Source organism: Stenella coeruleoalba (assembly GCF_951394435.1).
Source record: "Stenella coeruleoalba genome assembly, contig: scaffold_40, whole genome shotgun sequence".
NCBI lineage: Eukaryota > Metazoa > Chordata > Mammalia > Artiodactyla > Delphinidae > Stenella > Stenella coeruleoalba.
Window position 1 is genome coordinate 1,767,728 of NW_027646100.1, and position 17,325 is coordinate 1,785,052.

A 17,325-nucleotide genomic window follows, 5' to 3' on the forward strand; every position below is an offset into this window, starting at 1 on the left:
AACTGAGACATATTTGAACACGTCTCCCGTTCACATGGTTGATCATACTTGGGTTCCACATGCATGTTTTAGCTGAAGGAAGAATACCTTAAACCTGGAGAGTTGAGACCCGTGTAATGGGTACCATGCAATATGACTTCAAAGGGTCTTCATTTGCTCACCGAACCTCTCCAATCCTATCACTGCTGCGTTTATGCCCCTGTACACATGCTTGATTCTCTTTCGGAGACATAGCAATCCATAGGTTTTAAGATACTTACTAGTCAGGTACATTCTTAGGCGTTTAATATGCGGTGTTGAGTCCATTTCGTTGAGCAAGGAGTAGCTCTTGTCTATTCCATATTTGACTTAAGGAACTTTATCTGTGCTCATTTCAATCTCTGGTTTTATGCAGCACCCCAACTCACCTTTACCCTTAAGCAAGCATAAGTTGGTTTTCTAAATTTGAGACCCTGTTCTGTTCTGTAATTCAGTTCCTGTGTAGCCAAGTTTACATTCCGTGTATTACTGATATCTTATGATGTTTCTTTTTCTGTGTGACTTATTTCTGTTAGAATCATCATACCTGAATCCACTCATTGTGATGCTAAGGGCCTGATGACATAGATTTCATTGCTGAGTGATATTGCTTTGTAAGTAAATACCACAACTTCTTTATCCATTTTTCACTTTCTGCGATGTTGAACTTGTACTGTAAACGAGGTTCTTGTAAACAGAGGCGTCCCAAACTTTGGGGTGGCTGTGTCTTTTTGATTTTAATTTCCCTACGCTATAGGACCATAAGTGGCAGTGCCCTAGGCTCTGTTGCTTTGTTTTTTAGATGTTTCAGGAAACACCATACACTTCTCCCAAGTGTCTGTTGGCAATTTACATCCCGCCCATCAGCATAACAAGGCTCCCAGTTCTCAATGGCCTGTCCTGCCTTTCTGGATTTTACACTTTATTCAGATGTCCCTTTTGACCGGGGGGAAGTGAGACTTCATTGTAGTGCAGATTTCCTTTGCAAGCTTGCTTGGTTGGCCAAAAAGGGCATATGCGTTTTTTCCTGAATATATTCAGGAAAAAACGCATACGCCCTTTTTGGCCAAGTGCATCATTGTGGACGTTCTGCCTCTTTTCCTATGCTTTCAATGCAATTCCAGTCTACCTCCTGAAATCGGTTTCCTGCAATTCTGCCCGGCTTTCAAGTCCTCTTGGCAGCCTTACTTCAGTCTATTTTTGGACGATAGCTGTCATTTATAACTCTGCAGGTTTGTGAATTACAGTGCCCCTGAGCTCCTTTCTTCAACTCGCTTTCTTGTGACCTGGCTGCAACACCGCAGGATGGCTTCAGGCCCTAATCTGGTTCCGGCCCGGCATGCTGAGCCTTTGGTTAATTCCTCTTCCTGGTGGGAAATGAGAGTTAAATTTGCCCGTCCAGACACCTCCAGCTAGCCTCTCATTGGTTCTTGCTATTCCTGTTCATCTTCCGCAGAAATTGCAAACTGGGCCAACAGGAGGTTAAAGGCGCTGACTCTCCAAGTGGGGAGAGTGTTAGTAAAGCGTCTGGAATGTTGCACCCGAGTACCAGGGGAGGAAAACTGAGACATATTTGAACACGTCTCCCGATCACATGGTTGATCATACTCTAGGTTCCACATGCATGTTTTAGCTGAAGGAAGAATATCTTAAACCTGGGTAGTTGAAACCCATGGAATGGGTACCATGCAATATGACTTCAAAGGGTCTTCATTTGCTCACCGAACCTCTCCAATTCTATCACTGCTGCGTTTATGCCCCTGTACACATGCTTTATTGTCTTTCGGAGACATAGCAATCCATAGGTTTTAAGATACTTACTAGTCAGGTACATTCTTAGGCGTTTAATATGGGGTGTTGAGTCCATTTCGTTGAGCAAGGAGTAGCTCTTGTCTATTCCATATTTGGCTTAAGGAACTTTATCTGTGCTCATTTCAATCTCTGGTTTTATGCAGCACCCCAACTCACCTTTACCCTTAAGCAAGAATAAGTTGGTTTTCTAAATTTGAGACCCTGTTCTGTTCTGTAATTCAGTTCCTGTGTAGCCAAGTTTACATTCCGTGTATTACTGATATCTTATGATGTTTCTTTTTCTGTGTGACTTATTTCAGTTAGAATCATCATACCTGAATCCACTCATTGTGCTGCTAAGGGCCTGATGACACAGATTTCATTGCTGAGTGATATTGCTTTGTAAGTAAATACCACAACTTCTTTCTCCATTTTTCACTTTCTGTGATGTTGAACTTGTAGTGTAAACGAGGTTCTTGTAAACAGAGCCGTTCCAAACTTTGGGGTGGCTGTGTCTTTTTGATTTTAATTTCCCTAAGCTATAGGACCATAAGTGGAAGTGCCCTAGGCTCTGTTGCTTTGTTTTTTAGATGTTTCAGGAAACACCATACACTTCTCCCAAGTGTCTGTTGGCAATTTACATCCCGCCCATCAGCATAACAAGGCTCCCAGTTCTCAATGGCCTGTTGCCTTTCTGGATTTTACACTTTTTTCAGATGGCCCTTTTGACCGGGGGGAAGTGAGACTTCATTGTAGTGCAGATTTCCTTTGCAAGCTTGCTTGGTTGGCCAAAAAGGGCGTATGCGTTTTTTCCTGAATATATTCAGGAAAAAACGCATACGCCCTTTTTGGCCAAGTGCATCATTGTGGACGTTCTGCCTCTTTTCCTATGCTTTCAATGCAATTCCAGTCTACCTCCTGAAATCGGTTTCCTGCAATTCTGCCCCGCTTTCAAGTCCTCTTGGCAGCCTTACTTCAGTCTATTTTTGGACGATAGCTGTCATTTATAACTCTGCAGGTTTGTGAATTACAGTGCCCCTGAGCTCCTTTCTTCAACTCGCTTTCTTTTGAGCTGGCCGCAACACCACAGGATGGCTTCAGGCCCTAATCTGATTCTGGCATGGAACGCTGAGCCTTTGGTTAATTCCTCTTCCTGTTAGGAAATGAGAGTTAAATTTGCCCGTCCAGACACCTCCAGCTAGTCTCCATTGGTTCTCGCTATTCCTGTTCAGCTTCCGCAGAAATTGCAAACTGGGCCAAACAGGAGGTTAAAGGGACTGACTCTCCAAGTCGGGAGAGTGTTAGTAAAGCGTCTGGAATGTTGCACCCGAGTACCAGGGGAGGAAAACTGAGACATATTTGAACACGTCTCCCGATCACATGGTTGATCATACTCTAGGTTCCACATGCATGTTTTAGCTGAAGGAAGAATACCTTAAACCTGGGTAGTTGAAACCCGTGGAATGGGTACCATGCAATATGACTTCAAAGGGTCTTCATTTGCTCACCGAACCTCTCCAATCCTATCACTGCTGCGTTTATGCCCCTGTACACATGCTTGATTCTCTTTCGGAGACATAGCAATCCATAGGTTTTAAGATACTTACTAGTCAGGTACATTCTTAGGCGTTTAATATGGGGTGTTGAGTCCATTTCGTTGAGCAAGGAGTAGCTCTTGTCTATTCCATATTTGGCTTAAGGAACTTTATCTGTGCTCATTTCAATCTCTGGTTTTATGCAGCACCCCAACTCACCTTTACCCTTAAGCAAGCATAAGTTGGTTTTCTAAATTTGAGACCCTGTTCTGTTCTGTAATTCAGTTCCTGTGTAGCCAAGTTTACATTCCATGTATTACTGATATCTTATGATGTTTCTTTTTCTGTGTGACTTATTTCAGTTAGAATCATCATACCTGAATCCACTCATTGTGCTGCTAAGGGCCTGATGACACAGATTTCATTGCTGAGTGATATTGCTTTGTAAGTAAATACCACAACTTCTTTATCCATTTTTCACTTTCTGCGATGTTGAACTTGTACTGTAAACGAGGTTCTTGTAAACAGAGCCGTTCCAAACTTTGGGGTGGCTGTGTCTTTTTGATTTTAATTTCCCTAAGCTATAGGACCATAAGTGGAAGTGCCCTAGGTTCTGTTGCTTTGTTTTTTAGATGTTTCAGGAAACACCATACACTTCTCCCGAGTGGTTGTTGGCAATTTACATCCCGCCCATCAGCATAACAAGGCTCCCAGTTCTCCATGGCCTGTCCTGCCTTTCTGGATTTTACACTTTTTTCAGATGGCCCTTTTGACCGGGGGGAATGAGACTTCATTGTAGTGCAGATTTCCTTTGCAAGCTTGCTTGGTTGGCCAAAAAGGGCGTATGCGTTTTTTCCTGAATATATTCAGGAAAAAACGCATACGCCCTTTTTGGCCAAGTGCATCATTGTGGACGTTCTGCCTCTTTTCCTATGCTTTCAATGCAATTCCAGTCTACCTCCTGAAATCGGTTTCCTGCAATTCTGCCCCGCTTTCAAGTCCTCTTGGCAGCCTTACTTCAGTCTATTTTTGGACGATAGCTGTCATTTATAACTCTGCAGGTTTGTGAATTACAGTGCCCCTGAGCTCCTTTCTTCAACTCGCTTTCTTGTGAGCTGGCCGCAACACCGCAGGATGGCTTCAGGCCCTAATCTGGTTCCGGCACGGCACGCTGAGCCTTTGGTTATTTCCTCTTCCTGGTTGGAAATGAGAGTTAAATTTGCCCGTCCAGACACCTCCAGCTAGTCTCTCATTGGTTCTCGCTATTCCTGTTCATCTTCCGCAGAAATTGCAAACTGGGCCAAACAGGAGGTTAAAGGGACTGACTCTCCAAGTCGGGAGAGTGTTAGTAAAGTGTCTGGAATGTTGCACCCGAGTACCAGGGTACGAAAACTGAGACATATTTGAACACTTCTCCCGATCACATGGTTGATCATACTCTAGGTTCCACATGCATGTTTTAGCTGAAGGAAGAATACCTTAAACCTGGGTAGTTGAAACCCGTGGAATGGGTACCATGCAATATGACTTCAAAGGGTCTTCATTTGCTCACCGAACATCTCCAATCCTATCACTGCTGCGTTTATGCCCCTGTACACATGCTTGATTCTCTTTCGGAGACATAGCAATCCATAGGTTTTAAGATACTTACTAGTCAGGTACATTCTTAGGCGTTTAATATGCGGTGTTGAGTCCATTTCGTTGAGCAAGGAGTAGCTCTTGTCTATTCCATATTTGACTTAAGGAACTTTATCTGTGCTCATTTCAATCTCTGGTTTTATGCAGCACCCCAACTCACCTTTACCCTTAAGCAAGCATAAGTTGGTTTTCTAAATTTGAGACCCTGTTCTGTTCTGTAATTCAGTTCCTGTGTAGCCAAGTTTACATTCCGTGTATTACTGATATCTTATGATGTGTCTTTTTCTGTGTGACTTATTTCAGTTAGAATCATCATACCTGAATCCACTCATTGTGCTGCTAAGGGCCTGATGACACAGATTTCATTGCTGAGTGATATTGCTTTGTAAGTAAATACCACAACTTCTTTATCCATTTTTCACTTTCTGCGATGTTGAACTTGTACTGTAAACGAGGTTCTTGTAAACAGAGGCGTCCCAAACTTTGGGGTGGCTGTGTCTTTTTGATTTTAATTTCCCTAAGCTATAGGACCATAAGTGGCAGTGCCCTAGGCTCTGTTGCTTTGTTTTTTAGATGTTTCAGGAAACACCATACACTTCTCCCGAGTGTTTATTGGCAATTTACATCCCGCCCTTCAGCATAACAAGGCTCCCAGTTCTCCATGGCCTGTCCTGCCTTTCTGGATTTTACACTTTTTTCAGATGGCCCTTTTGACAGGGGGGAAGTGAGACTTCATTGTAGTGCAGATTTCCTTTGCAAGCTTGCTTGGTTGGCCAAAAAGGGCGTATGCGTTTTTTCCTGAATATATTCAGGAAAAAACGCATACGCCCTTTTTGGCCAAATGCATCATTGTGGACGTTCTGCCTCTTTTCCTATGCTTTCAATGCAATTCCAGTCTACCTCCTGAAATCGGTTTCCTGCAATTCTGCCCCGCTTTCAAGTCCTCTTGGCAGCCTTACTTCAGTCTATTTTTGGACGATAGCTGTCATTTATAACTCTGCAGGTTTGTGAATTACAGTGCCCCTGAGCTCCTTTCTTCAACTCGCTTTCTTGTGACCTGGCCGCAACACCGCAGGATGGCTTCAGGCCCTAATCTGGTTCCAGCCCGGCATGCTGAGCCTTTGGTTAATTCCTCTTCCTGGTGGGAAATGAGAGTTAAATTTGCCCGTCCAGACACCTGCAGCTAGCCTCTCATTGGTTCTCGCTATTCCTGTTCAGCTTCCGCAGAAATTGCAAACTGGGCCAAAAAGGAGGTTAAAGCGACTGACTCTCCAAGTCGGGAGAGTGTTAGTAAAGCGTCTGGAATGTTGCACCCGAGTACCAGGGGAGGAAAACTGAGACATATTTGAACACGTCTCCCGATCACATGGTTGATCATACTCTAGGTTCCACATGCATGTTTTAGCTGAAGGAAGAATACCTTAAACCTGGGTAGTTGAAACCCGTGGAATGGGTACCATGCAATATGACTTCAAAGGGTCTTCATTTGCTCACCGAACCTCTCCAATCCTATCACTGCTGCGTTTATGCCCCTGTACACATGCTTGATTCTCTTTCGGAGACATAGCAATCCATAGGTTTTAAGATACTTACTAGTCAGGTACATTCTTAGGCGTTTAATATGCGGTGTTGAGTCCATTTCGTTGAGCAAGGAGTAGCTCTTGTCTATTCCATATTTTGCTTAAGGAACTTTATCTGTGCTCATTTCAATCTCTGGTTTTATGCAGCACTCCAACTCACCTTTACCCTTAAGCAAGCATAAGTTGGTTTTCTAAATTTGAGACCCTGTTCTGTTCTGTAATTCAGTTCCTGTGTAGCCAAGTTTCCATTCCGTGTATTACTGATATCTTATGATGTTTCTTTTTCTGTGTGACTTATTTCAGTTAGAATCATCATACCTGAATCCACTCATTGTGCTGCTAAGGGCCTGATGACACAGATTTCATTGATTGGTGATATTGCTTTGTAAGTAAATACCACAACTTCTTTATCCATTTTTCACTTTCTGCGATGTTGAACTTGTACTGTAAACGAGGTTCTTGTAAACAGAGCCGTTCCAAACTTTGGGGTGGCTGTGTCTTTTTGATTTTAATTTCCCTAAGCTATAGGACCATAAGTGGAAGTGCCCTAGGTTCTGTTGCTTTGTTTTTTAGATGTTTCAGGAAACACCATACACTTCTCCTGAGTGGTTGTTGACAATTTACATCCCGCCCATCAGCATAACAAGGCTCCCAGTTCTCCATGGCCTGTCTTGCCTTTCTGGATTTTACCCTTTTTTCAGATGGCCCTTTTGACCGGGGGGAAGTGAGACTTCATTGTAGTGCAGATTTCCTTTGCAAGCTTGCTTGGTTGGCCAAAAAGGGCGTATGCGTTTTTTCCTGAATATATTCAGGAAAAAACGCATACGCCCTTTTTGGCCAAGTGCATCATTGTGGACGTTCTGCCTCTTTTCCTATGCTTTCAATGCAATTCCAGTCTACCTCCTGAAATCGGTTTCCTGCAATTCTGCCCCGCTTTCAAGTCCTCTTGGCAGCCTTACTTCAGTCTATTTTTGGACGATAGCTGTCATTTGTAACTCTGCATGTTTGTGAATTACAGTGCCCCTGAGCTCCTTTCTTCAACTCGCTTTCTTGTGACCTGGCCGCAACACCACAGGATGGCTTCAGGCCCTAATCTGGTTCCGGCACGGCACGCTGAGCCTTTGGTTATTTCCTCTTCCTGGTGGGAAATGAGAGTTAAATTTGCCCGTCCAGACACCTCAGGTAGTCTCTCATTGGTTCTCGCTATTCCTGTTCATCTTCCGCAGAAATTGCAAACTGGGCCAAACAGGAGGTTAAAGGCGCTGACTCTCCAAGTGGGGAGAGTGTTAGTAAAGCGTCTGGAATGTTGCACGCGAGTACCAGTGGAGGAAAGCTGAGCCATATTTGAACACGTCTGCCGTTCACATGGTTGATCATACTTGGGTTCCACATGCATGTTTTAGCTGAAGGAAGAATACCTTAAACCTGGAGAGTTAAGACCCGTGGAATGGGTACCATGCAATATGACTTCAAAGGGTCTTCATTTGCTCACCGAACCTCTCCAATCCTATCACTGCTGCGTTTATGCCCCTGTACACATGCTTGATTCTCTTTTGGAGACATAGCAATCCATAGGTTTTAAGATACTTACTAGTCAGGTACATTTTTAGGCGTTTAATATGCGGTGTTGAGTCCATTTCGTTGAGCAAGGAGTAGCTCTTGTCTATTCCATATTTGACTTAAGGAACTTTATCTGTGCTCATTTCAATCTCTGGTTTTATGCAGCACCCCAACTCACCTTTACCCTTAAGCAAGCATAAGTTGGTTTTCTAAATTTGAGACCCTGTTCTGTTCTGTAATTCAGTTCCTGTGTAGCCAAGTTTACATTCCATGTATTACTGATATCTTATGATGTTTCTTTTTCTGTGTGACTTATTTCAGTTAGAATCATCATACCTGAATCCACTCATTGTGCTGCTAAGGGCCTGATGACACAGATTTCATTGCTGAGTGATATTGCTCTTTAAGTAAATACCACAACTTCTTTATCCATTTTTCACTTTCTGCGATGTTGAACTTGTACTGTAAACGAGGTTCTTGTAAACAGAGCCGTTCCAAACTTTGGGGTGGCTGTGTCTTTTTGATTTTAAATTCCCTAAGCTATAGGACCATAAGTGGAAGTGCCCTAGGTTCTGTTGCTTTGTTTTTTAGATGTTTCAGGAAACACCATACACTTCTCCCCAGTGTCTGTTGGCAATTTACATCCCGCCCTTCAGCATAACAAGGCTCCCAGTTCTCCATGGCCTGTCCTGCCTTTCTGGATTTTACACTTTTTTCAGATGGCCCTTTTGACCGGGGGGAAGTGAGACTTCATTGTAGTGCAGATTTCCTTTGCAAGCTTGCTTGGTTGGCCAAAAAGGGCGTATGCGTTTTTTCCTGAATATATTCAGGAAAAAACGCATACGCCCTTTTTGGCCAAGTGCATCATTCTGGACGTTCTGCCTCTTTTCCTATGCTTTCAATGCAATTCCAGTCTACCTCCTGAAATCGGTTTCCTGCAATTCTGCCCCGCTTTCAAGTCCTCTTGGCAGCCTTACTTCAGTCTATTTTTGGACGATAGCTGTCATTTATAACTCTGCAGGTTGGTGAATTACAGTGCCCCTGAGCTCCTTTCTTCAACTCGCTTTCTTGTGACCTGGCCGCAACACCGCAGGATGGCTTCAGGCCCTAATCTGGTTCCAGCCCGGCATGCTGAGCCTTTGGTTAATTCCTCTTCCTGGTGGGAAATGAGAGTTAAATTTGCCCGTCCAGACACCTGCAGCTAGCCTCTCATTGGTTCTCGCTATTCCTGTTCAGCTTCCGCAGAAATTGCAAACTGGGCCAAACAGGAGGTTAAAGGGACTGACTCTCCAAGTCGGGAGAGTGTTAGTAAAGCGTCTGGAATGTTGCACCCGAGTACCAGGGGAGGAAAACTGAGACATATTTGAACACGTCTCCCGATCACATGGTTGATCATACTCTAGGTTCCACATGCATGTTTTAGCTGAAGGAAGAATACCTTAAACCTGGGTAGTTGAAACCCGTGGAATGGGTACCATGCAATATGACTTCAAAGGGTCTTCATTTGCTCACCGAACCTCTCCAATCCTATCACTGCTGCGTTTATGCCCCTGTACACATGCTTGATTCTCTTTCGGAGACATAGCAATCCCTAGGTTTTAAGATACTTACTAGTCAGGTACATTCTTAGGAGTTTAATATGGGGTGTTGAGTCCATTTCGTTGAGCAAGGAGTAGCTCTTGTCTATTCCATATTTGGCTTAAGGAACTTTATCTGTGCTCATTTCAATCTCTGGTTTTATGCAGCACCCCAACTCACCTTTACCCTTAAGCAAGCATAAGTTGGTTTTCTAAATTTGAGACCCTGTTCTGTTCTGTAATTCAGTTCCTGTGTAGCCAAGTTTACATTCCGTGTATTACTGATATCTTATGATGTTTCTTTTTCTGTGTCACTTATTTCAGTTAGAATCATCATACCTGAATCCACTCATTGTGCTGCTAAGGGCCTGATGACACAGATTTCATTGCTGAGTGATATTGCTTTGTAAGTAAATACCACAACTTTTTTATCCATTTTTCACTTTCTTCGATGTTGAACTTGTACTGTAAACTAGGTTCTTGTAAACAGAGCCGTTCCAAACTTTGGGGTGGCTGTGTCTTTTTGATTTTAAATTCCCTAAGCTATAGGACCATAAGTGGAAGTGCCCTAGGCTCTGTTGCTTTGTTTTTTAGATGTTTCAGGAAACACCATACACTTCTCCGGAGTGTTTATTGGCAATTTACATCCCGCCCTTCAGCATAACAAGGCTCCCAGTTCTCCATGGCCTGTCCTGCCTTTCTGGATTTTACACTTTTTTCAGATGGCCCTTTTGACCGGGGGGAAGTGAGACTTCATTGTAGTGCAGATTTCCTTTGCAAGCTTGCTTGGTTGGCCAAAAAGGGCGTATGCGTTTTTTCCTGAATATATTCAGGAAAAAACGCATACGCCCTTTTTGGCCAAGTGCATCATTGTGGACGTTCTGCCTCTTTTCCTATGCTTTCAATGCAATTCCAGTCTACCTCCTGAAATCGGTTTCCTGCAATTCTGCCCCGCTTTCAAGTCCTCTTGGCAGCCTTACTTCAGTCTATTTTTGGACGATAGCTGTCATTTATAAGTCTGCAGGTTTGTGAATTACAGTGCCCCTGAGCTCCTTTCTTCAACTCGCTTTCTTGTGACCTGGCCGCAACACCGCAGGAAGGCTTCAGGCCCTAATCTGGTTCCGGCCCGGCATGCTGAGCCTTTGGTTAATTCCTCTTCCTGGTGGGAAATGAGAGTTAAATTTGCCCGTCCAGACACCTCCAGCTAGCCTCTCATTGGTTCTCGCTATTCCTGTTCAGCTTCCGCAGAAATTGCAAACTGGGCCAAAAAGGAGGTTAAAGCGACTGACTCTCCAAGTCGGGAGAGTGTTAGTAAAGCGTCTGGAATGTTGCACCCGAGTACCAGGGGAGGAAAACTGAGACATATTTGAACACGTCTCCCGATCACATGGTTGATCATACTCTAGGTTCCACATGCATGTTTTAGCTGAAGGAAGAATACCTTAAACCTGGGTAGTTGAAACCCGTGGAATGGGTACCATGCAATATGACTTCAAAGGGTCTTCATTTGCTCACCGAACCTCTCCAATCCTATCACTGCTGCGTTTATGCCCCTGTACACATGCTTGATTCTCTTTCAAAGACATAGCAATCCCTAGATTTTAAGATACTTACTAGTCAGGTACATTCTTAGGCGTTTAATATGCGGTGTTGAGTCCATTTCTTTGAGCAAGGAGTAGCTCTTGTCTATTCTATATTTGGCTTAAGGAACTTTATCTGTGCTCATTTCAATCTCTGGTTTTATACAGCACCCCAACTCACCTTTACCCTTAAGCAAGCATAGGTTGGTTTTCTAAATTTGAGACCCTGTTCTGTTCTGTAATTCAGTTCCTGTGTAGCCAAGTTACATTCCGTGTATTACTGATATCTTATGATGTTTCTTTTTCTGTGTCACTTATTTCAGTTAGAATCATCATACCTGAATCCACTCATTGTGCTACTAAGGGCCTGATGACACAGATTTCATTGCTGAGTGATATTGCTTTGTAAGTAAATACCACAACTTTTTTATCCATTTTTCACTTTCTGCGATGTTGAACTTGTACTGTAAACGAGGTTCTTGTAAACAGAGCCGTTCCAAACTTTGGGGTGGCTGTGTCTTTTTGATTTTAAATTCCCTAAGCTATAGGACCATAAGTGGAAGTGCCCTAGGCTCTGTTGCTTTGTTTTTTAGATGTTTCAGGAAACACCATACACTTCTCCCGAGTGGTTGTTGGCAATTTACATCCCGCCCATCAGCATAACAAGGCTCCCAGTTCTCCATGGCCTGTCCTGCCTTTCTGGATTTTACACTTTTTTCAGATGGCCCTTTTGACCGGGGGGAAGTGAGACTTCATTGTAGTGCAGATTTCCTTTGCAAGCTTGCTTGGTTGGCCAAAAAGGGCGTATGCGTTTTTTTCCTGAATATATTCAGGAAAAAACGCATACACCCTTTTTGGCCAAGTGCATCATTTTGGACGTTCTGCCTCTTTTCCTATGCTTTCAATGCAATTCCAGTCTACCTCCTGAAATCGGTTTCCTGCAATTCTGCCCCGCTTTCAAGTCCTCTTGGCAGCCTTACTTCAGTCTATTTTTGGACGATAGCTGTCATTTATAACTCTGCAGGTTTGTGAATTACAGTGCCCCTGAGCTCCTTTCTTCAACTTGCTTTCTTGTGACCTGGCCGCAACACCGCAGGATGGCTTCAGGCCCTAATCTGGTTCTGGCACGGCACGCTGAGCCTCTGGTTATTTCCTCTTCCTGGTGGGAAATGAGAGTTAAATTTGCCCGTCCAGACACCTCCAGCTAGTCTCTCATTGGTTCTCGTTATTCCTGTTCATCTTCCGCAGAAATTGCAAACTGGGCCAAACAGGAGGTTAAAGGCGCTGACTCTCCAAGTGGGGAGAGTGTTAGTAAAGCATCTGGAATGTTGCACCCGAGTACCAGGGGAGGAAAACTGAGACATATTTGAACACGTCTCCCGATCACATGGTTGATCATACTCTGGGTTCCACATGCATGTTTTAGCTGAAGGAAGAATACCTAAAACCTGGGTAGTTGAAACCCGTGGAATGGGTACCATGCAATATGACTTCAAAGGGTCTTCATTTGCTCACCGAACCTCTCCAATCCTATCACTGCTGCGTTTATGCCCCTGTACACATGCTTGATTCTCTTTCGGAGACATAGCCATCCCTAGATTTTAAGATACTTACTAGTCAGGTACATTCTTAGGCGTTTAATATGCGGTGTTGAGTCCATTTCTTTGAGCAAGGAGTAGCTCTTGTCTATTCCATATTTGGCTTAAGGAACTTTATCTGTGCTCATTTCAATCTCTGGTTTTATGCAGCACCCCAACTCACCTTTCCCCTTAAGCAAGCATAAGTTGGTTTTCTAAATTTGAGACCCTGTTCTGTTCTGTAATTCAGTTCCTGTGTAGCCAAGTTTACATTCCGTGTATTACTGATATCTTATGATGTTTCTTTTTCTGTGTGACTTATTTCAGTTGGAATCATCATACCTGAATCCACTCATTGTGCTACTAAGGGCCTGATGACACAGATTTCATTGATGAGTGATATTGCTTTGTAAGTAAATACCACAACTTTTTTATCCATTTTTCACTTTCTGCGATGTTGAACTTGTACTGTAAACGAGGTTCTTGTAAACAGAGCCGTTCCAAACTTTGGGGTGGCTGTGTCTTTTTGATTTTAAATTCCCTAAGCTATAGGACCATAAGTGGAAGTGCCCTAGGCTCTGTTGCTTTGTTTTTTAGATGTTTCAGGAAACACCATACACTTCTCCCGAGTGGTTGTTGGCAATTTACATCCCGCCCTTCAGCATAACAAGGCTCCCAGTTCTCCATGGCCTGTCCTGCCTTTCTGGATTTTACACTTTTTTCAGATGGCCCTTTTAACCGGGGGGAAGTGAGACTTCATTGTAGTGCAGATTTCCTTTGCAAGCTTGCTTGGTTGGCCAAAAAGGGCGTATGCGTTTTTTTCCTGAATATATTCAGGAAAAAACGCATACGCCCTTTTTGGCCAAGTGCATCATTGTGGACGTTCTGCCTCTTTTCCTATGCTTTCAATGCAATTCCAGTCTACCTCCTGAAATCGGTTTCCTGCAATTCTGCCCCGCTTTCAAGTCCTCTTGGCAGCCTTACTTCAGTCTATTTTTGGACGATAGCTGTCATTTATAACTCTGCAGGTTTGTGAATTACAGTGCCCCTGAGCTCCTTTCTTCAACTCGCTTTCTTGTGACCTGGCCGCAACACCGCAGGATGGCTTCAGGCCCTAATCTGGTTCCGGCACGGCACGCTCAGCCTTTGGTTATTTCCTCTTCCTGGTGGGAAATGAGAGTTAAATTTGCCCGTCCAGACACCTCCAGCTAGCCTCTCATTGGTTCTCGCTATTCCTGTTCATCTTCCGCAGAAATTGCAAACTGGGCCAAACAGGAGGTTAAAGGGACTGACTCTCCAAGTCGGGAAGGTGTTAGTAAAGCGTCTGGAATGTTGCACCCGAGTACCAGGGGAGGAAAACTGAGACATATTTGAACACGTCTCCCATTCACATGGTTGATCATACTCTGGGTTCCACATGCATGTTTTAGCTGAAGGAAGAATACCTTAAACCTGGAGAGTTGAGACCCGTGGAATGGGTACCGTGCAATATGACTTCAAAGGGTCTTCATTTGCTCACCAAACCTCTCCAATCCTATCACTGCTGCATTTATGCCCCTGTACACACGCTTGATTCTCTTTTGGAGACATAGCAATCCATAGGTTTTAAGATACTTACTAGTCAGGTACATTCTTAGGCGTTTAATATGCGGTGTTGAGTCCATTTCGTTGAGCAAGGAGTAGCTCTTGTCTATTCCATATTTGGCTTAAGGAACTTTATCTGTGCTCATTTCAATCTCTGGTTTTATGCAGCACCCCAACTCACCTTTCCCCTTAAGCAAGCATAAGTTGGTTTTCTAAATTTGAGACCCTGTTCTGTTCTGTAATTCAGTTCCTGTGTAGCCAAGTTTACATTCCGTGTATTACTGATATCTTATGATGTTTCTTTTTCTGTGTGACTTATTTCAGTTAGAATCATCATACCTGAATCCACTCATTATGCTGCTAATGGCCTGATGACATAGATTTCATTGCTGAGTGATATTGCTTTGTAAGTAAATACCACAACTTCTTTATCCATTTTTCACTTTCTGCGATGTTGAACTTGTACTCTAAACGAGGTTCTTGTAATCAGAGGCGTCCCAAACTTTGGGGTGGCTGTGTCTTTTTGATTTTAATTTCCCTACGCTATAGGACCATAAGTGGCAGTGCCCTAGGCTCTGTTGCTTTGTTTTTTAGATGTTTCAGGAAACACCATACACTTCTCCCGAGTGTCTGTTGGCAATTTACATCCCGCCCATCAGCATAACAAGGCTCCCAGTTCTCCATGGCCTGTCCTGCCTTTCTGGATTTTACACTTTTTTCAGATGGCCCTTTTGACCGGGGGGAAGTGAGACTTCATTGTAGTGCAGATTTCCTTTGCAAGTTTACTTGGTTGGCCAAAAAGGGCGTATGCGTTTTTTCCTGAATATATTTAGGAAAAAACGCATACACCCTTTTTGGCCAAGTGCATCATTGTGGACGTTCTGCCTCTTTTCCTATGATTTCAATGCAATTCCAGTCTACCTTCTGAAATCAGTTTCCCGTAATTCTGCCCCGCTTTCAAGTCCTCTTGGCAGCCTTACTTCAGTATATTTTTGGACGATAGCTGTCATTTATAACTCTGCAGGTTTGTGAATTACAGTGCCCCTGAGCTCCTTTCTTCAACTCGCTTTCTTGTGACCTGGCCGCAACACCGCAGGATGTCTTCAGGCCCTAATCTGGTTCTGGCACGGCATGCTGAGCCTTTGGTTAATTCCTCTTCCTGGTGGGAAATGAGTTAAATTTGCCCATCCAGACACCTCCAGCTAGTCTCTCATTGGTTGTCGCTATTCCTGTTCATCTTCCACAGAAATTGCAAACTGGGCCAAACAGGAGGTTAAAGGGACTGACTATCCAAGTCGGGAGAGTGTTAGTAAAGCATCTGGAATGTTGCACCCGAGTACCAGGGTACGAAAACTGAGACATATTTGAACACGTCTCCCGATCACATGGTTGATCATACTCTGGGTTCCACATGCATGTTTTAGCTGAAGGAAGAATACCTTAAACCTGGAGAGTTGAGACCCGTGGAATGGGTACCATGCAATATGACTTCAAAGGGTCTTCATTTGCTCACCGAACATCTCCAATCCTATCACTGCTGCGTTTATGCCCCTGTACACATGCTTGATTCTCTTTCGGAGACATAGCAATCCATAGGTTTTAAGATAATTACTAGTCAGGTACATTCTTAGGCGTTTAATATGCGGTGTGGGGTCCATTTCTTTGAGCAAGGGGTAGCTCTTGTCTATTCCATATTTGGCTTAAGGAACTTTATCTGTGCTCATTTCAATCTCTGGTTTTATGCAGCACCCCAACTCACCTTTCCCCTTAAGCAAGCATAAGTTGGTTTTCTAAATTTGAGACCCTGTTCTGTTTTGGAATGCAGTTCCTGTGTAGCCAAGTTTACATTCCGTGTATTAGTGATATCTTATGATGTTTCTTTTTCTGTGTGACTTATTTCAGTTAGAATCATCGTACCTGAATCCACTCATTATGCTGCTACGGGCCTGATGACATAGATTTCATTGCTGAGTGATACTGCATTGTACGTAAGTACCACAAGTTCTTTATCCATTTTTCACTTTCTGTGATATTGAACTTGTACGGTAAACGAGGTTCTTGTAAACGGAGGCGTCCCGAACTTTGGGGTGGCTGTGTCTTTTTGATTTTAATTTCCCTAAGCTATAGGACCATAAGTGGAAGTGCCCTAGGCTCTGTTGCTTTGTTTTTTAGATGTTTCAGGAAACACCATACACTTCTCCTGAGTGTCTGTTGGCAATTTACATCCCGCCCATCAGCATAACAAGGCTCCCAGTTCTCCATGGCCTGTCCTGCCTTTCTGGATTTTACCCTTTTTTCAGATGGCCCTTTTGACCGGGGGGAAGTGAGACTTCATTGTAGTGCAGATTTCCTTTGCAAGTTTTCTTGGTTGGCCAAAAAGGGCGTATGCGTTTTTTCCTGAATATATTCAGGAAAAAACGCATACGCCCTTTTTGGCCAAGTGCATCACTGTGGACGTTCTGCCTCTTTTCCTATGCTTTCAATGCAATTCCAGTCTACCTCCTGAAATCGGTTTCCTGTAATTCTGCCCCGCTTTCAAGTCCTCTTGGCAGCCTTACTTCAGTATATTTTTGGACGATAGCTGTCATTTATAACTCTGCAGGTTTGTGAATTACAGTGCCCCTGAGCTCCTTTCTTCAACTCGCTTTCTTGTGACCTGGCCGCAACACCGCAGGATGTCTTCAGGCCCTAATCTGGTTCTGGCACGGCACGCTGAGCCTTTGGTTAATTCCTCTTCCTGGTGGGAAATGAGAGTTAAATTTGCCCATCCAGACACCTCCAGCTAGTCTCTCATTGGTTCTCGCTATTCCTGTTCATCTTCCACAGAAATTGCAAACTGGGCCAAACAGGAGGTTAAAGGGACTGACTCTCCAAGTCGGGAGAGT

General features: G+C 43.7%; 1 long non-coding RNA gene across 10 annotated transcripts in view; it reads left to right on the forward strand.

Annotated features, from left to right (window-relative positions):
• The window catches only part of LOC307181340, a 1,758,975-nt gene that overhangs the window by 1,104,887 nt on the left and 636,763 nt on the right, over window positions 1-17,325 (forward strand). The gene's annotated exons all lie outside the window — the stretch shown is intronic.